Source organism: Lepisosteus platostomus, chromosome 25 (genome assembly GCF_059453375.1).
Source record: "Lepisosteus platostomus isolate fLepPlt1 chromosome 25, fLepPlt1.hap1, whole genome shotgun sequence".
NCBI classification, from domain to species: Eukaryota; Metazoa; Chordata; class Actinopteri; order Semionotiformes; family Lepisosteidae; genus Lepisosteus; species Lepisosteus platostomus.
The window spans coordinates 15,536,764-15,562,688 of NC_142635.1; the positions used below are offsets into that span (position 1 = coordinate 15,536,764).

General features: G+C 38.9%; 1 protein-coding gene across 4 annotated transcripts in view; it reads left to right on the forward strand.

Annotated features, from left to right (window-relative positions):
• grik4 (glutamate receptor, ionotropic, kainate 4) overlaps positions 1–25,925 on the forward strand; it is a 307,117-nt gene that overhangs the window by 34,917 nt on the left and 246,275 nt on the right. For 3 of the 4 annotated variants that reach the window (XM_088619597.1, XM_088619595.1, XM_088619594.1), the window contains exon 2: positions 3,995–4,078. The exons of the other annotated variant lie outside the window; for it this stretch is intronic. The gene's annotated coding sequence lies outside the window, so the exon portion shown is untranslated. The remainder of the gene's footprint in view (positions 1–3,994; positions 4,079–25,925) is intronic. 4 annotated transcript variants of the gene reach the window in all.

The window sequence follows — 25,925 nt, forward strand, 5'->3', positions numbered from 1 at the left end:
AACAAGAAACAGAAGCTTAAACCATAACAGAGCCAGGCGCATCCAGGTCCCGGGATCGCATGATGCAGGAACCAATGCAGAGCCCGGAATAGCGTCAGCGTCTGGCTTTTAAGGGGGAACTGAAAAGGGGGCTGGAACAGGGAGCAAACAAGGAAGGGCTGGAGGGCCCTTAAGAGGAGGGGTTTGCGAAGGGACTGAATTTCAAAGGCTTTATTTTCCCTATGGGCACACTGCCCGATTCATAGCCAATTCATTGGAGAATGGAGATTTCCAACGGAGAGCTTGCTCCTTAGCCTTACTAATTCCCATTTTGCTCTTCATATAGTGCCATACATTCCAAGTCTGTCATCTTCTGTGTCCTGTGGAATCTTCACCGCTCTCCCCATTTTCGGCTGGTAAGCTTATGCGTTGTTAACATACAACCCACACCTGCACCTCTCCTTTGATTTAGAAAGCAGTTGTTAATTTGCTTGGCTGATCCCTTTTTCTAGGCGACTTACAATTTATCATTCCAGCTTTGGAACCATTGGGGAAAAAGTGGTCTAGAAGATTCCCTCTTTTGGACTGCCTGAACTTTGTTTGCCATTGCCACGCCCCCAAGCACCGGATCGCCATAGTCACGCCCCCCTGTTTGTTAGCCTGTCCTGATCCTCTTCATCTCCTCCCCTGATGTCCTTCTCCACTTGCTTCTGGATGATACCATCTGCATAGGGTCCTGAACTACGCTTCGCAGGAGCCTGGACCGGCTCCTGTTGCACTTCAGCTGCTCTGGTGTAGTTCTGCTCCTAGGTGCCAGCCACATGTGAGGAGTGAAGCTGCCAGGCTTGTGCTTAGATCTTGACTGAAAATGGGATGTTCTTTCTCTGCTCCAGTGGGTTGTTAAAATTTCCCCTGTAATGCCAGGACTGAGAGCAGCCACTCGTGGAGTGTTTTAATAAACCCTCAACTCAGCAGTGCAGTATACTAACTGCTGGGCCTCTTGATCAATAGGGTGGGCAGGCCCATCAATGAACAGCACAAGGAGCAAAAAGCTTTGCATTGTTAGAGCAGACACTGAATTTGGCTTAAGTCAGACTAAAGTGGTTGAGGGAGTTCTTTGAAAACATGGTTCCAAATCCATTGTTCTTCTTGTAGGTTACAGCTGCAGTGAAGAATCCTTTATCCATTTGTGGTCCAGATTGAAGGTGACATTCCCAAAAAAAAAAATATTTCCCCTGTTAACACGTTCTTCTGTAACCCATTTATACCGAAGTGGGCATTTATCATTTCTCTCCTTTGTGTCATACTCACTAGGCTGCAGAACCTTTTTTTAACTTTTTGGGAGACGAATCAAAAAATCTTTGTCATGGATGATGGAAGGAGACTACAGTCCCAAAGCACCTGACCTCATTTTAAAAAACAAAATTAAACATTTGCTGGCCCACATATTTCTGAGCCTCGTGTAACAGCACTGAGACCTCAGCAGAACACTTAGCTGATGCACTTTAATGGCTGTGATGTTAGTCATGCAGTGTCACAGAGGACAGACCTGTCCTCGCATGCAATAAGAAGAGATTGAAGAACACTTGGCCCTGGTGGCACAACTCATTTTTCTTCATGTGGCTTCCAGCTAGGGGTGATAAGATAACTAGTCACTTACCATGAAAGTTCTCAGATAATGAGGCCTTTGTTTGTCTCCACCATTAACCTTAAGTCTTTAAAATCTCTTCTGAATGCATTTCTTTTTACATAAAGACACTTAATTGGTAGCTTTCCATGTTCAATAATGTAATGTAATGGATGGGGAGTTAACATACTTCTGATTTATAATTATTTTGATAGTTATTGTGCATATTTTTGTTTCTCAGTGTCCTCATTGGCACAGGAGGCTACCCCCCCACTTGTGTAAATATATATATATATAGTTCCTTTTGATCCCGCTCGCTCAGTTTGTTTCTGACGAGGCTAACATTAAGTACGAGAGATCATAATTAAGAAAGAGCTGTACTGATGCCTTTAGTTTTTACAAAATTTGTCTTAATTTTATTTTTTTGTGAGGTGCTGACTGGACTGTAATCAATAAAAGGTCTTTGTAAAGCCATGTTTGTAGCTTGTATAGTATATGTGTATTTTCTCTGATTACCGGTGTCGATTAGGCTACTGTTGAGGTATAGAGCTAGCCCGTTTCAAACGGTGAGGACAGCCTGGTCCTTGTGTGGGCTGCGGAAGTTTTTAGGGTTGGTCATGTGGGCTGTGAGCTGTAATAGATTGGGAACCTCTGCTCTAGATTATAAACCCTTTTCCACTAGCCCTGTTAGCCCTTGTGTTCAGAAACACTGTTTTTGAAAATCCAGAGCTTCCCTGTTATATATTTTAAGATATTTTTTGCAAGATTTATTTATACAAGAAACAGTAAAAGAGACCAAAGGTCTTAAGTACTTTTAAAGTACTTTTCTACAAAATAGTTATTAACAGTTGCTCAAGTGATGTGGCACCACCCATCAATAACTACTTTAGCTATAATTACCCCACTCCTAACTCCATATAATAACCATCAAACTACTATTTTTACAAACTGCTCAAAACTACTCGCCCCAAATACCTCTAACATTATTAATTCAATCATTGTTTATTAGACATCAGGATAAACTATTTCCAAACAAATCTGAGGCTGCATGTTAGGTTGTCTGTAGTGGCAGGGAAATGGTTATTAGAGCCCTTCCATGGTACAACCTGTCATCATCCTAACCCTCCATAGACATCGGACAAATCCCTTCTCTAGCACTTATCATAGGTGATATGTATTTTTTCCTTAAGTGTGTTGATTTTGTGTATTTAATGGCATTCCTCAATGATGATTAAAGGAATCTTAATATTTGAACTCCAGTGTATAAAACGCAACCACGGTTTTGTACTCTAGTACGTGTACAGGTCCACGTTGCACTGAGCATGAGGGGCTACTCCCGTGCCCTACAGGGAGTATTTAGGCTGAAGTCTATAGTTAATGTCATCCAGAGTCTGCTTTGGCTCTGTGGTGCGTTGTCTCGGAGGGACAGCTGCTGGTCTGACAGCGCGTATCAGCATCTGAGCTCTATTCAACTGCTACAGTCTACACACACTACAGCCTCGGCTTCATTCCTCCACTGGGGCAGCTGTTTGACAGACTGGACCCAGGCTACCTGTCAAAGACTTCTTCTCCCAGTCAGATACACACTTTTATCTTATCACAAAGCAAAATTACTTTAATCAAATCATTCCAGGAGTGTGGGTTTTAATCATAAATGCAATGCATGTGGGGGGATTTCTTGATCACCTGCACAGGGATGCTATAGGATATTGTTTTTTATTGTTTGGAAGCTTCCCTCAACTAAAATAACATTAATGAAAATGAACAATACTACAAAAAGACATCACTAATCTGTTATCAGCTCAAAGAAAAGTGCAAAGGTACAGTACACTCCCAGACCCTATAGTAATGTCCAGCTCTGACAGGCTAATAGAACTAATTATTTTTAATCTCAAGGGAAATCTACAAAGGGCATTAAATTTGCATATTCAAAAGTTTTGATGACAAAGTCAATCCAATGGACATCTTCATATCCAAGTGCAGTGCAGCATATTTTTATTGAATCGGAAGGCATTTTCCTTATTTTTTAATTAAAATTAAATTTAAATTAAAGGTCTTAATCTGTGAAAATCGGACTAAAACAGTTTAAAGTTCATCCATTTGAAAAAGGTGAAAGGAGGTTAGGGCAAATTTTCCTGAGCTGCAATTAGATGGTTGTTTGTGGGAAAACTTCTCAATGCTGATGGAAAGTAAAACGTTTTTTTATGTTAAAGTTACAGAACCAGCCATCATCCTCACTGACTCATAGAGATGGGAGATTAGTGGGGTGTGGGTCTGTCTTATTGCAGGGGTGGGTCTCATGAGTAGGTGTTGGTCTACAGAGTGAGCAGGCCAAAGCCTGCCCTCTGAAGTCCTTGAAGTAGTTTTGACCCAACATGTGTTTTACAGGACTTATGAAAACATTGACGGAGTGACGGGGCTGTTCTTTTCCAGGAGTCCTGCAATGCTGCCGTGTCCTCCTGCATCTCCCAGGTACTGTTTATTAACCCTATCTGACACTGGCTCTCTTAGAGTCCGCACCAGCTTAGGGGGACAGTTCACACAGATCAGCCTTGCCAAGGGACTTGCAGCAGAGCAAATTCTCTTGTCTGCAAAACTCCCATCCACATTTTTTTGTCTTGACAATGAATCTTGGTGGCTCTTGGGGAAACAAAAGAGTAATGATCACCTTGTATTCTAGTCTCACCAAGATCTCCCCTCTCATCTTTCTGTTTAAAGGTTAGACTTAAGTTCACCGGGTGCGCATTAGAGGACACACCCCTTGAACGTCCCAGGAAGTAAAGACGTAAGACGTCAGTGCATTCACGACTGTCTTAATTCTTAATTTGCACTCCCCATGGTTACTTTTCACTTTTCTATCTCTTAGTAGCTAGGCTGTTCAGTTTTGTGTTGTTCTGTTTGCTTACATCCCAGGACTTGGTTATTATCAGAAGCCTCCGCTACTTATACGTGGAACAAACAATAGTCTGCTTCTGGGGGACCTAGATGTGACAAAGTCCTGCAGTGGAGTGAGGTGGAATTGTCATTTGTTAAATGGCTTTAATGGAATTCACTTGTGCTTTGTAGAAAAAAAGCCTCCGGTAACATAGATATCAAATTGGTTCCGACATCACATCATATTAGTTAATTAATGAGTTTAATACTTGAACTGATACTGTCCTCTTGATGAGAGGGTGTTTTTTTAATTTGCACCCAAAGCTTGCAGTGTTGTGCAGAAAGAGGAGGCAGTCAGTGAAAGTGGGTTAATTTAGTTCACATCCACCCGCTTAATTGGGTGCTGGTGTGTTTGTCTGTTTATTAAAGTATCTTTGTAAAGGATTCAAAAAGGCTAACAAGATTCATTTACTGAGCTTTGCTCAGTTGGCAGAAGCACCTCTGCCTAGATTAAAAACACAATTAAACAACATAACAAGGATTCAGAAAAAATATATAATATACCACAGCAGCACTGAATCAGCAAATCCAGTTCAGAATTAAGGCTATCATGGCTAAATAGGAATTGAATGTTAATGATGAACAGTGTAATGAAATTAATTAAAATATGACTTGGCTACATTTGATTATTTCTGGAGCTGTATGAGAAAAAAATAGCTTCTGGGTCATGGCAAACATTTAATTTCCTTTAGATTTAGCTTCAATGTGTAACTGTTTTCCCCAGCAGTGACCACAAACTTAGTAACACACATCTCCTATCAGCACATCCAGCACATTTACAAGGTTATTGTGGAATAACAAAAAAAGTTTGTGATAAAGCACAAATATTGAATACAAATGGCATAGGTAAATTAACTATACCTACAGTTTTGAGCAAATGTTTAATGGGACTCTGGTCTGGTGAGTAGGGCAGCTGTGGTGTACCTGTCACTTCTGACTACCCAGTTAACAATGATTAGAGTAAGAGTGGTGCTGTCCCATTGTACTAATAGTCACATAATCAAACTAGTGATCTTTAAAAACCATTCAAGCTTGATTTAAATTTTCAGGAGCCATCTAAGGACACTCGTTCTCGATCACATCAGACACATGATTCTAGCTTGTTTGTGCTGCACGTGCAGCAGTGACACAATGCATTTTGAAACTCGCCCGAACGGCAGGCCACAGGGCCCAGCAGGAATCTTTGAAGCTTGATTCAACCCATGTCATGTCTTTCACATTGCGGTTATATCCCTTTGGTAATTGCCTGTACTACTACAAGCTATTTACATTTTAAAAGGAAAACATAACAGCAACAAAGAGCTATTTTTGACACTGGCATAATTTATATAGTGTATCCTTTTTCCCTCCAAAACAATTTGCTCTTTTGTTAGCTCACAGTCATTACTGTTACGGTTTTAAGTTCTGTTAATTTTAATGTTTCAAATGTTATTTTTCCAGTTTACCCTTTGCTTCACCTTTAAACTTTTAATGTTCTTTTCGGACTTTGATGCTGTAAGCCCTACTCTAGTTCCTTCTAAAGCAAACCCCTTTTCCGATATGGCTGTGGAATCTCCATTGCCCATCTGCTTCTTCTCAGCGATGTCTTTAGCTCTAGAGCTTCCAGCTATATTATGCATTTAAAAAGCAGACAGAACTGAAATCAGCCTTGGAAGGAATTGAAATTCTTCACAGCTTCCGAAGACTTGGCACAGTCAGTCCATGTCAAATCAAAAATCCATCTTATTCAGAAAAAATCCATTTAAATTATCTCTCTATAAGAGTGAGTGGTGGTATTAGAGGGATTTTTCTCAAATCCAGTATGTGTAGGTATTGTACATCACAGATTTTTTCCTTGATGGTTTGTAACTGGGCCATTTCCTCCAACATCATGTGGAATTGCAAGGTATGAACTTCATACAATGGAGCCGCTCTCTACCATATCAACACAGAAGTGTTAGATTTAAAACTTTAATTCACATCAGGTCTTCTAGCTGTGTTGTTCAATATGAGTTAGTGCCCTTTTCCCAAGGTTAATCAAATATTTACAGCGAGGTAATAGTTTTGTGTGAAAGTCATGTCGTAAATGTAATTTTAATGGAAATTGTATAGGTTTTCCAAACAATTGCGTAATAAGTATATAGTAAATAGTAAGAAAACTGATGTTAACATCACTAAGGCAGTCTGGTACATTTGTACTCCAAGGGAGAGGCTGCCTTTTGTTATAGCGTCCCCAGGCTGTGGAGCTCTCTCATGACTTTCATCTGAGACTTGCTCTAAAATAAAATTTATCAAGCTCTTTGATGCTGTCTATGCTGTATTATACAGCATTTTCTAAGATAAGTTAAAATAAATTAAAAAAAACTTTGTAATTGTCAATTGTTTATTTGACCAGTTAATAAATCATAAAAATAGATTAATATTGTATATGACATAACATATGATATCATATCCCAGTGGCACCTGTAGTTAATTTTTATCTCTTCCTTTAAAGAATGTGGACATACAGTATACCCTGTTCCCTGACAGCAGCATGTTTCATATTTCGTCTGCCAATGGATAATTATCACTTAGATGTCACTTCAGATACCAACAAAATTAGATAACAAATGTTAAACATTTCGATAATATACTGTAGTTAATTGAATTGCATTTCATTAATGCCACTGACTATTAAAAAAATCGGAAACACTAAATATGCCACAAGGCTATTTTAAATTATTCACCAGTTATACATACTGAATTTTGCTCCATTTCTTTGTAAGATTGCATCCCAGAGAAATAATTGCACAATATATGGAGCCTCTAATACAACAAATAGTGAAGAGACCCACTGAATACAAATACATTTAGAAGTTAATTATTAATCATCTCTAATAAAAGGTGTTTAAATAAAAAATGAATTGTAGAGAATGTTATTGGCCTTCTATGATGATTAGCGTTTACCAGTTGTAAAGAGTGAGGTTCACCTAAGCTAATAAGATGAGTGCATCAGGAGAACATACATTTTAATAGTTTTGGAATACAGTGTACAGCAGGGTCTCAGTATTTGTGAGGGTTCTTGCAGAGAACCATCACTGTTAGACAAATTCAAATATATAAATGTCCATCCCAATACCAGTTTAATAATGTACTACAGTATATATTGTATATAGTTTATATGTTGTGCGGTTAAAATACATTAGTAACCCTCCCTTATATGGTAATTGACACTTAATAATTAACTTTAATTAAAAAAGCATAGATCAACTAAAACAACAGTCACCACAAACTTGTAAACAGATCAAATTAACAACATGAATCCCTCCTCTGCATCCAGCTGATTCCTGCACTTTCTCAGTTTACTTTTGTGATTAGCACACTCCACTATAATGAAAAGGGCAATAAAACTGTCAATGAGCCTTTAAAGTGGGCTCCAACTTGTCACTCTCCAAGCTGCAAACACAGAACATCAAATGTTCATTTTAATATGAAAACAAGATCTGGTTGAGCTGTGGATGCTGGATAGTGGGATAGAACTTGTGCAGACGGCAGGGAGATTTTTCACTCGCTAGGTTTGTCTTAGGATGCTAGTCTGTTGTGCAGCCAGTTTGAAAGTTGCACTTCACAGCCTCTGGCTCTGTTCCATTCCATTCTGCTCTTCTTTCATCAAAGACCCCATCAGAGAGAGTGAATTGTGAAAATACAAATTCACGGATGTTATATTAGCATATCTTGAGACTCTACTGTATTAATAAAGTATTATTAGACCAATGTTAATATGATAGTAACCAACCTCAAGCTGTTGTTTACAGTATTTACATATTTGTAATGAAACCCTCATGCTGAACCAAACACAAAACCGATACATGAACATGTGTGATTTCCTGAATGACCAAAACGTTAGTTGATGCAATTGTGGATGAAAACAATTATCTGCTGCCTATACATTAAATCTTAGTATTGGGAAAATGAGACACTCTTCTGTTTGATTTTATTTTTACGTTGCTTGCTTGATACTTGCCCCCATTTTTATGGTTCGTCTCATAAATATTTACAGTAGCTCTGCAAGAGAGCTTTCTGTTGATGGAACATTAATTGAAACTCAGCTCTGATTGTTGCTTAATATGTTAGAGCAGCACTCATAATATTGGTGAAAATTCCTGAAATAACCGAAACCCATGTGCCAGTGATCCAATCTGATTAATCCTTGGCTTTTGTAGGCGTCAGGATAATATATGGTAGCTTTCTATCTGAGGGAGCTATCAGAAAGACCAGCAATATATACACCAGGCATTTAAATAGTGTAGTGGCAGCGGTGAGATTACAAAGGTATTCAGATGCGTTGGTTTAGAAGGTCGTTTTCATTGCATTTCAATTTTTCTCAATTGAGATTCAGTAAGCCAGCATTAAGTCAGTTTCAGCCTTGCACAGATCCCCTTTGATCAAGCATATTTCTCTAAACACATGTTCCTAAATTGGTTTTCCTATCAGTTTGCAAGTCTAGAGTTCTACTTTCTGTTCTGGAGCTCTTCTTTGGAAAAGGTCTGGAAGGACCATCAATTATTGTAAGATCTGCTGACATCAGTATTTCTTTACATAATCAGGTTGTGCTCCTTAAGGCTGATTCTTTTATTCTGGGAGGAAGAGGCATCCAGTACATGTGAACCACATGTGTCTTCCCATAGTGTCACAGATCAGGACAACTGCCTGTTATTGGGATGCTTTTGGCAGGAGTAAAACGGGCAGATGGTGGGGAAATGGCTGCAGCTAAAGGATATATGAGAAGTCAGTCAGCCAAATAGGAAACATATGGATGTTATATTTTACCTTCATAGATAATACATGAGTGACAGGGAGGTGTGCATACCGGACATGCTGACACTTTTTGAGAAACTCAGGTTAGCCGTTATGAAAGCCTGGAGGTTTCTGCTTTATCAAGGTCTTAGCAAACACTTTGTGGGCAGAAGGAGACACTCTGAGCAGAGTCCAAGAGTAAAGACCGCAGTGCCATGTGAGAAATTAATGGAATTCCTTAACCTTGAGCAAGATTCAATCTGTTTATCTAGTGTGCTGAGTTATCATGAGCTAGTGAGTGAACCTCCTTATTTTGTGTCTTTTGGATATCATCTCATAGTATGTGACTACTGTATCTTCATGTACCTCATCTTACTTCACTTTTGATAATGGCACCTGGCAAATGGCTTGTTATGTTATGTGATATCGTGACCTGTAAAGCCAAGGTCTTTTTCAGCAGTGGACATTAGAGAAGATATTCCGTTTTGAAGAACAGCAATCCTTTTGTGTGCCTTGGTACTAGCATATGTTAATACATACGCTTTATATTTTTACCCTTGACACCTTTTACTATCTCTGTTTTGTCTTTGTTTTTCCTGGAAGATAGACCATGCTCAGCTCATTGGTAGTTGTGCTTTGCCAATGTACGTGACAAAGCTGATGATGACCCACCAAGCTGCTAAAGCTTGCAGAAATGTTATTCCCTGGGGTTGTCACACTCCATTAGTTCCAACTACTTCACTTTATCAAAACACACTATCGGTAAATTAAAGGAATTTGGAGATTAAAATGGTGGCAGCACATACCGTTATTGGCACTCATTAGGCAGAGCTTTATTACAAAGGAAAGTTAATAGCTAGGAACAATGTGAGAAAGAAAAAAACCTAATTTGATTAAACAGAGTTATTAATGCTGCCAACTGAACAGAAAGAGGGGTCTCATTTTCTGTAATTAACTTCAAAAAAGAAAAACTAAATAATTGAGGCACTCAGTATTGGTAAAATCAAAGACTTTTCTTCATATAATGGAACGCAATCCCACAACTAAAAATATAAAACAAAACATCCTACCCATTTAGAGTATGTGAGAACCTCAGAAGATTTCAGGTTCCAAAGATTTCTGGACCTGATCTTTGCTCTCATTTTTTTTTCTTCTTAATGTAGACTGTTTAACAAATTCATTGCAATGCGTCTACATAGGTGAATGTAACTCTCAAACGAATGTAAAAACATTTAGGACAGTTGAGCGTATGCTCTTGAAAAACATTCGGGTCTCCCTTTCCTGAAAATAGAAACAGTTTCTCCTTGAATCATTTCTAAGGGGGAAGTCTGATCATTTGCATCTCACTTAAACTTTATGATCGGTCTACAAATTCCTCTCCTTCCATGCAGTACACTTTAGCCATCCCAAATCAAACATTTTGTAATGTGATCTGCACTCAGACTGAAGCTCACTGTTGTAAAGAATGCATTTTTGGTGGTTTGGTTGCAATTAAGGTAGAGATTCTGTTCCTGTCCAGCCTGTGCAATATAAGTTGTAAACTCCTCTGCACTCTTTAAGCCCTGGGTTTTCCTTTGTGGTAATTTTATTTCCTGCAGTGGTCCTCAACCAGCTTCCTGGCCCTTATAACAGGATATTTTCTGTTCTCCTCTGAATGTTCTCAGAGCGGCTCAGTGGGCATTTGCATTATGCTCAAGCTAGCCTGACTCTTTCTTATTAACTGTCTCAGTCTTCTATCCTTCAGTCTGAGCCCTCAGGGCTATTTGTGGTTCTGAGACAAGATGGAACATTTTTGGAGAATGCATAATACTGTGAACAGTTAAAAATATCTTAAACACCAGTTTGAGGGAGTGCCCTTCTTAGTAGGTCTCCTGATAATGTCTGTCAATGAATTGGCTTCATCACTCTGTTCTCCTTTACTCTGAGAGCTGATGTGTGGGGAGCGTTCTGGCGCACTATGGCTGCCGTCGCATCATCCAGGTGTGGCTGCACACTGGTGGTGGGGGAGGGGATCCCCATTACCTGTAAAGCGCTTTGAGTGGAGTGTCCAGAAAAACGCTATATAAGTGTAAAGAATTAATTAATTAGTAGTTGATCCAGTGCAATAATTGACAGTTGCGCTGCCCCCTGGAATGAGGGTTTAAAGGGTTGATCTAAACGTCAATATTAAATGTCTTTCCTTGCTTGTCAGAAACCTCAATGGATTTAATCTCGGTGAGTTGTTTTCCAAAATATTTTCATTCTGAACGGCTGCTGAAAGGACATTCATGTAAAAGTGTTGGCTCTGAAATGATAGACATGTCATGTATCAGTAAACTGTTTAAAAAATTGCTCTCCAAAACAGAAATGTTAACAAAATTATTAAATTATTTGGGGACTGCCAAGTAATGATGGTGATGATAACCATAAAAATAACCTTTATTTTAACAATCTTTTTTTATAGATCCTTTCATGGTACTTGGCAATTGCACAGTGTTCTGAGCCTCCAGACCACAATCTACATGTACTGTATATGTGATGGGTGTAAGCAGTTCACTGATGTAGTCAGGAGCCAACATAATCAAGCCCTTAAGGATGGGCAGCAGTTTTTAATGTTATTCTGAAACTCACAGGGAGCTAGCGCAAGGAAGCTAAAACTGGTTTGCTCATACAAATTGTATGAGTAAAAGTTGCCTAGTAATATAATGCTAGGTATATAAACTCTCTAATATCAGCGAACAGTGGACAAAAACCCTGCATTAAATCAAAGTACATAGAATTGCATAGTTTAGGTTGCACCCAGCTCCTTGGGGTTAGGTGTTACTGTCAATTCAGGTAGGGAATGTGAATATATATAAGATACAAATGCAAAGTGACAGATTACCGTTTGTTTGCAGATTAAAACCATTTGAAACAGTTTATTTTCTCTGCAATTTAATTTTGTCTGAGTAACTTTACCTTTAACTGTGTTAAACATTATCTGTAGTGCATAAAATAAATATGTGAGCTTCCTGAAGAAAAGAGAAGAAAGGTTTTCGTTTAACAGGTACCTCACCTGCAGGTTCCTCGTCCTCATCAGAGAACTGTCTCCCAGCATGTCTCAGATTAGATCCTTGTCCGACAGACTAACGGGTAAAATACCCATCAGGGAGGCAGTATTTTCCTGTTTCTCCAACTTTCTCATTGGGGAAGTTAGACTGGGCAATATAGTAAACAACAGGTTTGCATATTAGGGACAGGAGATTTATCCATGACAATTTCACTGTTCTCTGTATAGCTTCTTCCATGACTCACTCTAGACACCCTTAATGTCAAAAACTCAGAATCTAATATGATCTTCAAAATAGATTTACTAACCTTTTCTATATTCATCTTCCTCTTGTTTGATGGATCTTTTTAACAGGTTTCTCTGAATTTGGCAACAAATGTAGAAGAATATTTTTTTATGTTTTGAAATATTGAGTTTGTTGATTTTAAACTATCATGAGATGCATCATCCAGCAGACCCCTGTACAAAACTGAAGAGTGTCAGTCATAATCTATGAGGTATTATGGTGTGCTGCTGTTATTTCCTGTTCAGAAAGCAAGTGAAATGAAATTGATTATTCAGTGCATCTGGTAATATACTTGTTACAGTTCCTTCTGCCATTGTTTTTCAAACTGGCGCAAAAACTTAAAGGAAATGCCATGCTCAGTGCTTCTGGCTGCACTTTTAGTGTTGCCATTCCATTGTTAAAATATTTTGAAGTCATTCAGAAACTATTCACTGGTTTATCCCTGAGCCCACCTCATAAATTAAAGTAGCAATTTAAGAGGATTATCACTGCCTTGCATGACATTGCTTAATAACGTTGATAGCTCATTTCTGTGGTTACGATTGATTGTCGGATGCAAGTTAGAATGATTGTCCAGATAGGAAAAGCATGAAATGTTGTCTAGCCTGACCTTCACTTTTCTTTAGTTTCTTGTCTGTGGATTCTCTGTTTATGCTGAGATTTTCAATTTAGCAATTTATTAGAGCCCTTCAGCAAAATACTGCTGTTGGATGGGGAAGACATAGAAGTAAATTAGATTAAAATGCATTTAAAAGTTTTATTTGAACTGATCCTATGTTCGTTGTTGTCCCTGAATTATATACAAAGATAAGTCTGTGAAAGCTCACAGTATTAATTAAAGTGCCATATGTTCGGTTATCTGCAAATGTGTTTACTTTGAACAATACTCAAATTAGTCTTTCATTTTTTAAAGCTGTTTTTGAATACATTTGAAGTGTTTTCTTTTGAAAATTCTAAACTTCTGGCATGCCAATATAAATTAACCATATGTGGATATGTATGAGACGTCTACAGGAATGTAAAAAAGCTTTATTTTTAAAGATTTAAAGTCGGAGAAATCAGTATAAATTTGATCTTTTTTAGTCTGTGAAAGCCTTTTGGAGTATAGTATTTCCTTTATTTCCTGCTCAGTGCCTGATTGTCATTGTTGGCCATCAAAGTCACATAAAGAAGGCTCCATGGCCGCAACTTTTTCTTTTTCTTTTCAGCATGGAATAAACCTATTACTTGTTCCTTTAAAGTCACATAAATACTGTGACAGTCATTGTTTTGTTTAACAATATATGATGAATCCATAAACCATGAATTTAGAAACAAAACTATATAGATGTCAGTAGTTCAGGTGGGTAGCTGGTAGCTTTATACAGATGTCAGTTAAACTTTATAATTTATGTATACTCCTGGAAGGAAAGTTATTGATTTAATAGTTTTAACTGTTAAAATCTGAACAGCTAAAGCAAGTCTAATACTATTTCTGGTTTATCCTGTATTCTCTAGTTTTGAGCATCCACATTTACCTTCCAGGGATATTTTTGCTAAAAACTGCCTGCTTAGACAAATCAATACAGTATGTCTGTAGCAGACTCATTCTATTGTTTCCTGGTCAGTAGAAATGATATAATTCTTTACTTCTTGTATAAATATAAACTTTTATGGTAAAGCTTTTCTTTAAAAAATCATCATGACTGGGAATCGAACTGTTTGACCTTTAATAACATTGTGAATTCTCAATAGAACATTTTAACTTCCTAATGGTATTCTGTAGAAAATGATGCTGTAGCCACTATCATAAATCAATGGTTTGTACTACATGGGGCATACTGCACACGGCTGTAACATCTTAGTAATTTCCCCATGCAAATGTAATATTGAAGCCATGGTAAGATGAAATCTTTGGAAGTGGCAGTAAGCAGTAGCTTTGGGATCCAGTTTGCTCAAGTATCTCATGCAAAAAAATTCAATATGGTTTTTGATAAATATCCAAACCAGGCAATAGCACTAGATTTTTTTTCCAATCTGAGATAATTTAGGAAGTGAAGATGGATTGTAGCTTTAATCGTTACTGCTTCCTGATGTATCATGTGCTAGTGAGAGTCGCATTTATGATTTTTTATCTTCCGAGACACTATGACACAGGTTTGCTGTCATGAAGCGTTCTTTCAGGACCCTATGCAGACAACACGATCCAGGGGGGAGTGAAGAAAACACAGGGTAAAAAGCATGCTAGGGGCTGGAAGGAAAACAGGGGGCGTGTCCATGATATAATTCTTGAGTGAAAATCTGATAGTTCATAGGTTTTTGAATACAAATGTTCTGTAGTTGCCAACCTTGCAGGAGAGGTGGCCTTTTCCCAAAATAGCTGTTTTTTGTGCATAGATCTCTGCAGATGTTTATACATTGCATAAGTTCATGGCTTCCATATAATGTGTATCTGATTCAGTCCCAGCAGTGATTCTGCCCACCTAGATAGTGCTGGGGGCTTCTCAGATTAGCCAGGTTGGTGCGCTATCCAGCTGGTATAAAAATATCAGCTGGCATTTGCCCAAAGCTGGTACACAACAGTAAAGAAAAAATAGCATGGATGTAAACATTATTTCCACCATCTTTTAAGTTTATATTAATTAAGTGAGTAGACATTATAATAAAGAAGTCACTGAGACTTCAAAGCTAGGTGGAATCTGGATTTATTTATTGGTCTTAATTTAGCATGAACATAAGCAGTACACTCAACAGGCACTTCAGGTACCTACATCCTAATGGAGATGAGAGAGTTACCAAGCCAGAGCGAGGGATTTTAGTGGGAGCTTTTTGTAAGGTAAGGCAGTGGACTTTCATTTTTCAGTCCTTTAAAGGGAGAGAACGTTTCAATGAGACAAGTGTCCTTCACCTGAATATGTATGCAACAATCAAAGCCCTCTGAAACTGATTTATTGGGATAGGAAATAGAGATGCCTCCTTTGAAGAGTGACCTGAGTGGTGTGTTTACCAGAGACAAAAGCACCAAAGTAGAGATGAATCGGATTCCGCTTGCATTGATTTTCATTCTTTAAACTTTTGTGTGTCCCTGGGGAGGTGAAAGCTTAAACATGTTTGGTTCTGAGGCTATCTTTTCCCTTCTGCAACTGACCGGGCGATGATACTGGATTCACTGGTGATAAAAAAAGATGGATAGTATATTGTGTGCTTTCATGTGAGAAATCATTGCCATCGACTTCACATTCATTGTATTGGGGCCCAAACACAAAAGGGATTTTTATCACTCTGTGTGTGAAGCACCCAGCTCTGGTCTTTTAAGATGACACAGCAGGAGGTTGGTATTTTGGATTCAGTTCTTTCAAAATAACTGAGCAAATTACCAGTATAACTGATCAGAACGTTTGTCCTCCAATTTGACCATTTAGAGTAAGCAGTAATACATCATGCCGGATTGTTGCTTTCTTGGTCTGCATTGGGCCACATGCACTGTAGTCAAATTTGCTCTCTGCGTATCCTGAACCATAGTACTGGTTAACCAAGGTGCCCACTGAGCCCCCAAATTTATACAGGAAAGTATTCAAAAGCTCAGCAGGTAAAAAAAATCCTGTTTGCAGCCCCATAATAAAAAAGCTGACAACACACAGCATGATAGGGATGTGTACTGCCATGTACGAAAGTTATTAAGCTGTGCATTATTAATTCTCACCAGCTGTGTGTGAATTGACATTTAAATAAATGTTCTCAAGCACAAATCTGTCGTAAATGATATGAGGTAGTGTTTTGAATCCATTATACAGCCAAAACCTCAACCCACATAATCTCCGAGTTCCATTTTAATTTCTTAAAGCCTTGGTTGTCTTTAGACCTCAATCAAATCGGTTATATACTTTTACCACCTTCCCATCTCATCCACAACCAAGTTACTAAGCACTCTGCAGCCCAACGTTCCGACACCTAGCTACTGAACATGCCTTGCAACAATGAGCTACTGAACACGCTACTGCCCAGAACCCTTAACACTGACTGACTGAATATGCTGCAGCCCAGAATTCCAACACCAAACTACTATATACGCTATAGCCCAGCGTTCCAAAGCTAAGGTACTGAACACGCTAAAACCTAGCACTTCAGCACTGAGCTACTGAACACGCTACAGACCAGCGTTTCAATACCAACCTACTGAATACGCTGCAGCACACTACTGAAGACTCTGCATCCCAGCGTTCCAACACTGAGCTACAGAAATCACTACAGCTCAGCATTCCAACAATAAGCTACTGAACATGCTCCAGCCCAGTTCCAGCACTGAGCTACTGAACACACTACAGCCCAGCGTTCCAACACAGAATTACTGAATGCATTGCAGCCTAGCTTTCAAAGACCGAGCTCCTGAACATGTTATATCCCAGCATCCAACACCAAGCTACTGAGAATGCTCAGCCCAGCACTCTGACACCGAGCTACTGAACACTAAAATGGTACTTAATGTACAGATCTTCACATTGCATATTAGCTGTCTAACCAGAGGGCAAACAACGGGCTTTGCCTTCTACATGAACAGCCAGGTTTTTCAACCATTGCCTGGCATGAAACAGCAACCTATTTCAATGCTGTCAAGCAACTTGATTTCACTAGCTACTGACCCACTGAAACATGACTTGTACAGTGAATAACTCTTCCTGCATGTTGACTGAAGATGTGTGATAGAAAAGTTGTCTCTGAGGCTGATGTTTGTGCATTGATGTGCCGAGAACCTAACAAGTACCTTATTGCTGCTCAGGGTAATACTATATTTTCACATCAATAATTCATATGCAATTACAGAACATGCAACAAGCCATAATTCTCGTTCTGAAATACAGAGTTCACAAATTGAAGTAATATGATGCACTAAGCTGATATTAGCGTTACTGATGTTTTGCTTCAGAACAGAAAAGCATACCGTCTCATTATATGGGAAAATTGATGTAATGTAAATTGCAGCTATTTTAGTAAAACACAAAAAAACAATTCTTGTGAGATATGAAGTAAGACAATTCAAATCACAATCCAGGGGATTGTTGGGTGGTAATGCGCATCATTTTAATTTCAAGCCATGTTCAACAATGAGATCCTCCATTGCCTTCTGAATCTGCCATGTGTTAACTTACTCCATGGGGCATTTATCAGAGCTAACCTTTTAATCTGAAAATGAATGTTTAGTCCTTCATATGATTCAGGGATGTCAGGCAGGTGTAGAAAAAATTGCTTTGAATGATTCTCTCTGGCTGATAACTGTACACCAAATCTTAACCTACTCTTACTTATTTGACGATTTTAATTTCTTGAATTTAGCGCATAATGGGACCTAGCTGTGCCTATTGATGTCACAAGGAAAAAATGCTCTTGACCTTGGAGGTTTCAGATTGAATTTGTCATGTTTAGAGCGGATGTCTGGAACATTGTCACCTGACATTAATTAAAAAGAGAAACTAAATCCCATGGTTTTCTGACAAAGCCAGAAACCATAGTTCAGATCTCCCTTTGCATTCCATGGTGCACAGTTAGTTGCTAAAAGTGTTTAGCGGCAGTTCAACTCGGGTGAATTAGCCAGCAGTGTGTAAAAAAATAACTCATTTGTGGACAGGACACAAACGAGCAGTTGTCACAGCTGGCTTCCGATTCAAAATTAAAGGAAAAAACCCAACTCTATTGACTTGTATAGTAGCAGGGAATGCGTGTCTCTTCCATAGGTCAGCTGAAGGTGGAAAAGGCTGGAAACAAGGTTTCTCTGGAAGGTTTTCTCCTGGCTGGGTTTCTGTATAGTCAAGATTGAATGAAATAACTGAAGAAAATCATTCTACAACACCAGTAAATGCATGCTGGTTTATTATTGTTGTTAAGTTAACTATCAGCCTTTAAGTAATATATATCTTAGTTTGAACCCAACATGTTTCAGGCTGAAGAAAACTCTTCTAAGGCTGATGGTCCCAGTACCGTAGGGAATCTCCAGTTTAAACCGAAAAGCAGACCTGGACAGCAGAATCGCAGTAGGTTTTGCCAATGTCAATTCATAGGACAGCTTCACAGGTTATGTTTTGCAGACCTTATGGTGAAAAGGTTTACAGTTTAAAAGTCTTTTTTTCTGTAGATCTCTGTGCAGCTTCTGATACCCTCAGGAGAATAGCCGATTTTCAGGAAATCCTCAGTATTTTCACAGTAAAATACAAAGTCTAAACAATTTCACAGTGACAGTCATGACCTTTGTGACACCTGAGGTATCAAATCCTTAGTCGTCATCATTCAAATTCATGTCTGCACCTATACTGAACAATTTATAATGAAAGTCTGGCTATGTATGTTAGTTCATATTCCTGTTAAGATATTTTGAAAGTGTCTTTAACGAGCACATTGGGGATGAGGCAGGTAGTATTGCTCCCACCGGACTTTAGGTCCTGATTTCGATTCTGGGCTTGGGCATCGGTCTGTGTGAAATGTACATGTCCTTCCTGTGTTTGTAGGATGTTTGCCAGGAGCTCTTGCTTGCTTCAGCGTGCCAGACACATGCAGTTTGTTTGACTGTCCTTGGCTTCCTGGTTACCATGAACTGTCTGAACAGCACGCATTATCTCCTGGTCACACATGGCTTTCATTTAATAGTAAGTTACTTTAATTACAGTTCTGTAACACTTTCAATGCAGTGAAAGTCTCATTGAAATTCTTGTGAAATCGTGTGGTAAAAAAGCATTTATTGTTAATTCAACGTCACAGAAGGTTGAGTGGCTGTCTTAGGTTTTTGCATTTGCTGTTATAAAATCAAAAGTCAGGTAAATGGGGCTTTTGAAAAAAGAAATAGCACTAATAACTATGCAGATGGTTGCACTGCAGGCTGGTAGGTGTTATAAGTAATGGGTTTTGACTAGGGCTAAGTATAGGATATTGACTGCATTATATACTGAGAATACATTCATATTCATGACATGGAATTGTTAATATAATGCATCTTATGTACTCTTACTTTTCATTTCTCTATCCTCTGGGGTGTAGAAGCAACTAATTAAATTAAGTAATCATAAAAGGAGGTAAAAAAAAGTTTACAATGTAAACATGAACCCCATATGTTTTACCCCTAAAACCTAGAGCTTTTTCACTTCAACACAGACGTGAATGGTTTTTTAGAAATAAATGTGTGTGAAGTGTTTTTTCTGTTCACAAAAATGACAATACCTCCATTATCCATTGAATAACACCAATTTAATTACATTGACAATGAAAGATGACTCATTCGTACATAATTGAGTGCTACCTTCTTATATTGTTTTTGTTTTGTGTGGACAGGCACTCTTTACTTTTGGGCAATAGGTTTTTCTTACTGAATTTTCTTAATTGAAAATCTTAATTTTCCTTTCTTATGTGTCTTTCATGATGTGTGGTTCTGTGGTTTGGAATGGAATGTGGAAGAAAAAGTAGAGATGGAATAGAACTCTTCCTCCATTGTAAAGCCAGTAAAAATGTCTATATCCCCATTTGACACCAAAGAAATATAGCGACATATTTAGCCGATATAGCTTTACATTTACAAGTGTGGCATGTATGAGCGGGTGTTGTTACTGAATAGCGGTATGATTTGAGGCTGGTACAGTCTGTTAAAGCGTTGTTTTATGTGTGCTTTTAAGAATAGGTGCCCATTATCATCATTTTGTTACAGATGTGAATAAATAAGAATTGCGTACACCACAGTGAATTCACGATACTGTATATTGTCACCCCTGTCACAATACAGTATGCAAAGGAACAAGTAAAGGTGTGACACCCGAAGAAGGCTTCACAGCCGAAACGTGGTTTCTTTTCTTCTGGTTTCAGCATGGAATAAACTTTTACTTGTTCCTTTGCAGCCTATGCATATTGACACAGCTACTCACCTAAATATTACTGTACTGTATGTATTACATTGTGATTTAAGATTTTTATCTCTATTCAAGTTGATAGAATGAATTGATCTAAGACAGTAGTTCTCAAACTGTTTGGACCAAGTACCACCTCTGATCAAACCAAAGTATCAAGTACCACCTACAAGTCATCTACTCATAGGAACCACAGAAAATCACCAACATGACCAACATGAGTGCACATGCACGCACACACTCACATACACATATAATACATATTATAATAAACTTTATTTGATATAGTGCCTTTTAAAATGGCTTCTCAAAGCGCTTTACAGAATGACAAAAGGAACAACAACAATTAAAAATAAACAATAAAAAAGCACCATTTCAGTGAGAGGGGTGAGTCTGTTTAGTCGAACAAAGCAGATGTGAATTCATTGTTCGAGCCTCAATACAATTCCCAACAGAGTCTAACAGATTTTAAATCGTCAGGCATTTTCTTGACTGCCAAGGCCTCACGGTGGATGCTGCAGTTCATATCTGGAGCAACCTCTCTAATTCGTGCAACTACACCGCTGTGTCGGCTTGTCATCACTCTAGCACCGTCTGTACAAACTCAGACGCTTTTTATCCAGCCGATGACATTCTCTTCGATACATTCATTCAGAAGCTGAAATATGTGCTCTCCTGTAGTTCCTGTTGGTAGCGGCTTACAGAACAGAAAGTCCTCATGGGACATACCCACATACCCTCAAACTCTTATAGAATGTAAACGTGCAAATTGGCTGAATCAACGACATTTATAGACTCATCTAATTGCAGTGAAAAGCATTTACTCATCTTAACGCGCTCTATCAGTGTACCTTTGACATCATCCGCCATATCAATAATTCTTTGAGTGAATGTATGTTTCAGAGGGGGCAGCAGGTCAATCTGTTCAGCAGCTTTTTCTCCACACATAATATATGTCAGCTCTTTTGCCAACGGTAAACAAAGTTCTTCACAAGTAGTGTGGGACTTACCTGCTTTAGCAATCCGCAAGCTTGCATTTTTCCTCGTTTCCATTTCAGGAGTTTGTCTCAGAAGTTAAAAGAAGTTTTTATTTCATGCGCATAGGAGCGAAACACAGACGCTCGGTGCATTTTTCTCAAATTAACCTAGAACAGTTCTTAAATATTTTTCTGTTATCTATCACACTTTCCTGTGCTCCCAAGATTGCCAACGTTCATAGTACGCATTTCTATGCTTTCCTGTGCTTACAACATTGGCATTGTTCCAAAATCATGCACATTCTCCTACTTCCCTATTTGCGGGAGATAACTTTTTTTAAATACAATTGATCAGTTGCGTTTGTAGCACGCATACTTATACAATGGTATTGAATTACATTGTAGCTCTTGTGTCCACTCAAGTATTAGCGTGTGCTGTATCGCAGTATGTAGGCTGCATATTCGACACAAACTAATATTAATAATATCTTTTATTAAAATTGAAAATATGAAAACCCATCCCAATTTTTCAGTGCACACAACAAAGTTCCGGGGTCATATGGCGTACGGCTCCGCGTACCACAGTTTGAGAACCACTGATCTAAGGAATTTTACTGATTTGAGACTAATGCAAAGGTCTGAATTACGGTTGTTGTTTAGGGCAGACATGCATGTGATAAAACAATTACTTATAATCACCTTGTGTGAAGGAGTTGAGGAAATAATAACCCTTATCTTTGGAGGTGTTTTTAACAGCTTCGTTAACGTTTCTCCACAAATTTGCTCTCATAATTATTTTCTCATCAGACATTAGACAGGCTTAATGGTACAGCAGAAGGGATGGGAGTGCAGCTGCTGGGGAGATTTCGACACTGTTTACATTGTCGACCAGGTACCGTGATGAAATAAAGGCTGGAAAAAATAATTCCACACTACCTGATACCCCCCGAAAGCCCCTGGGGTTGTATTTCTTTCCACAAAGATTAATTCTGAAATTGTAGTTTTAACTCCTGACAAATTAATCAATTTGAGAGTCCCTACCTCTAGTCATACTTAGTCTAGTTGGGATTGAAAACATAATACCTGTCTTCAGTCTATGCCCCGTAAGTGAGGAAGGGTGAATAAAGATAAGTCTAACTTCAGTTATGATAGAAATCCTGGCAGACATATATAATTGCAAAATCCAGTTCCTACTGACAGCTGGTACTGTGGGCTTTCTTGGCTGATGTGCCTTTGACTGAAGCCTAGTTGGTTGAATGTACTGTACCACATGTAAACAGAGGATGAACTGTTCCTTGTGCAGCAAAAAAACTGTATCCTCCTTCTTTGATACCTATGGAAACCCAGGTAACGACTTGAACAAGCACATGTTATATAGTTATTCTAGTTCAGATGTCAAAGGAAATGTATGTGGGTGGATAATGTATAGAATCAGTGGTATATCTTTGGTTGTTAAAGTGATTAATATTCCAAATCTTCTTGTCATTCATAATTCTTTACTTTTTGTTCCACAAACCGACTGCGGTCATTTATATGAAAGTTGTACTGTTTTTTTGAGATCCTAGATAAAGGAAGCCTGTTTTTTTTAAATTATCCTAGACCTCTTTATTTTTCTTCAGTGATCTGGAAGACATCGTCCCACTCAGGGTGTGAATTATATCTTGGCATTAGGGGGAGCTCACCCCTGGTTGGGGGGAAGGAGGGGGCGCTTCATGCGTGAAAGGCCAGTCAACTAGCACATACAAAGTGAGCATTGGATTATATAGTTATAACTTAACAGGAGTTACTCTTACCTTACAATAGAAGTGACCACAGAGGTCTGGGCTCAGCTGTCTGTGGTGTCCGTCCTGTTGCCCGTGAAGTGGACAAGCAGTGGCCTGCTTTATTTCAAGATGATACAAAAGTCTTAGGATTGAATCTCTCCAAAGGAGGTCCATTCAGATCAACAAAAAGAAGTGAGGAGAGGCTTCGTTGCGGGATTTTCTATTAGTGTTATACAGGGCAGAAAGCCCCCGCTCACAATTGGCTGAGGTGGTGAGGCACGTCTGGCCTACTGTAGAAGGTTTTCCCAGCATCTTTTCTGATGCTTTGCCTTGTAATGTCTAGTCGCGGAATTCCTCCGTTGCCTCTCTGATGGGTTCGCCCAGTGCTTTAGCAAGTGCATGAACTTTTCTTTCCCCGTAAAAGAATTAAGACATCCCGATCCAGTGGTCAGAAGCGGTTTCACCATCTGGGCTAATTCAGATTCAGGGAATCGCTTTGCAAGGCTATCGATCACAGACTGAGAGAACTGGAGCCGGTTATTCTTTCCTGTACCCTCTGAGATTTCAACATTTTAAACACGCCTAGTGACAAATGCTGTTCGGCCTTCACTGCGGATTTACCGCCGGTGTCTTTCATGGCTGTCAAGATATTGATGGTCTGCTGAATGTGGCAACTGGAGTCCACCAGAGTTGTCACTTTTTTTGGAGTTTCCAAGATAGGCCCTGCAGGTCACGGAGAACGTGTGTTTTATAGATGCCAAATTGGCAACAAATGAGGAGTTAGTGAGGTGTTTGTATAGACCCTTGTATTTCTGTCTCTCAGTGGCACTGTGTGATGCATCCTCGCTTGCTGTTTTAAAATGGTGTGCTAATGCAGGGAAATCTTTCCATACTGCTTTTATAGTATTAAAACTGCTTGCCACCCATCTAATATTAAAAATCTGACCAATTTTCAAAATCTGCACATTTAGATCTGTGGCTGCTATCTCGACCATTCCAGCATTCTTAGTCGATTGGTGATAAAGTGAATATAGTTTTGCGATAAAGAATTCAAAGTGGTTACACCCAGTCACTTCTTTGAGAGCGTCTTGACTGCCAGTTCAAGGCGATATGCCAGACATATCGTGTCTGGAATGCACTTCAGGAAAGTCACGTTTTAGCCTAGCAATAAGTCCAGAGGTTTGCCAGTGAGCACTGCAGCCCCATCAGTGGCTATGCTGATAACATATTTCTTAAAAACTCATCATCAAAACCCACGTTACTAAGGCTCCCTCTCAGGCAACTGTTAATTGATTCTGCATCTGTGCCATCCATCAGGTCTGTGATGTCCAAAAATACATTGTCCACGTCCCCTTTCCCACTCACATTGCATCTCATGTATATGATGAGATGAGCACGCCCGTGCACTGTGCTTTCATAAATAGTGAGGCTAATTCGTGACTTAAGTTCTTTTATACTCGACACAAGCTTGTTCTGCATTTGCTTTGCAATATGACCTATAATTTCAGCACAGGACTTATGTACAGTGCCTACTTTGGCATTATTAAAGGAGTAAACTTTTTATAAGCTAGTCTTTGCTTGGCCACCATATAGGCAGATCTGAATGACACTGCGGTTTCTTGAATGAAATTAGCATTAATTTCAAGTACCTTGTTTGGGAAAATTCACGGTGTATATATTTTTTTCCGTGGCTGGTTCTGCAAAAGGCTACTTACATCTCCATGAATCCACTCCTCAGATAAATGCATGCCAAGTGCTTTTTCTGACAGCAGAAGACTCTTTGCATTTCTGCATACTGTGCATCTCAAGTTTCTGTTCTAAATGAAAAGCCACAGGCTATGTTTTTTCCACTCTGTCCACAGCTGGTTGGTCCAGTTAGCCAGTAGATTGGCCCCGACTGGGGTCACAGAGGGATCAGCCTCTTCCTCTGGGGTGCTAGCGCTGTTGGTGGACATATTCGGAGGGGCAGGCCAGGCAGACGGGTCAGCAGCTAAACTGTCTGACGAGCAACTGCTAGCAGCAACAATCAGATTGCCCAGTTTTGGTTGTTCTGTGAACCCAAAATTAGCAAGTAAAGTTCCCTGTTTTCTCTTGGGCATTATCGTCGCTTTTCAGTAACATATAGAAAAATGATTTTTATATATATATAGAAAACTGAATGTCATTGGAAATTTTCTCTGCAAATTCACTGCGTGCCCTTTTTTTTTTTAGAAAACACTCGTCCGTTTGTCATGTGAAAAGATAAGTTGACTACTTTTGTAACAGTGCCACCATGGCCTTGGTCAGCAATAGTATTAAATTGCTTAGCTATTTCTATGGCAACAACATGCTCAAAACAGACATGCAAATGTAGTAGTCTATACTGGAAAAAAGTGACATATATATATATAAATAGGACATTTTATAAATTGACAGTTTCTATATTTTAGAGCCCCCCCAAAAATTGTGCAAATGATCTCTTCAGGGAAGCTCATGCCTTATTCAGGAGAGCTAAGCTTCCCTTAGCTCCTCTGTAATTTACATCATGGTTTCACTGTCGCTTAGATATCTTGGAACCTCAACACTGTTTTCAGGTGTCATAGAAAGATAAGTTCACAGAAAACGGAGGTGCAATTAGATACATTCCCAGGCGTAAAGGAATTGGATACTCTGAAGGACTATGAAGAGTCCTGATTGAGTTATTCAAAATTAACTAAGTGAACTCAGTGGATATCTGT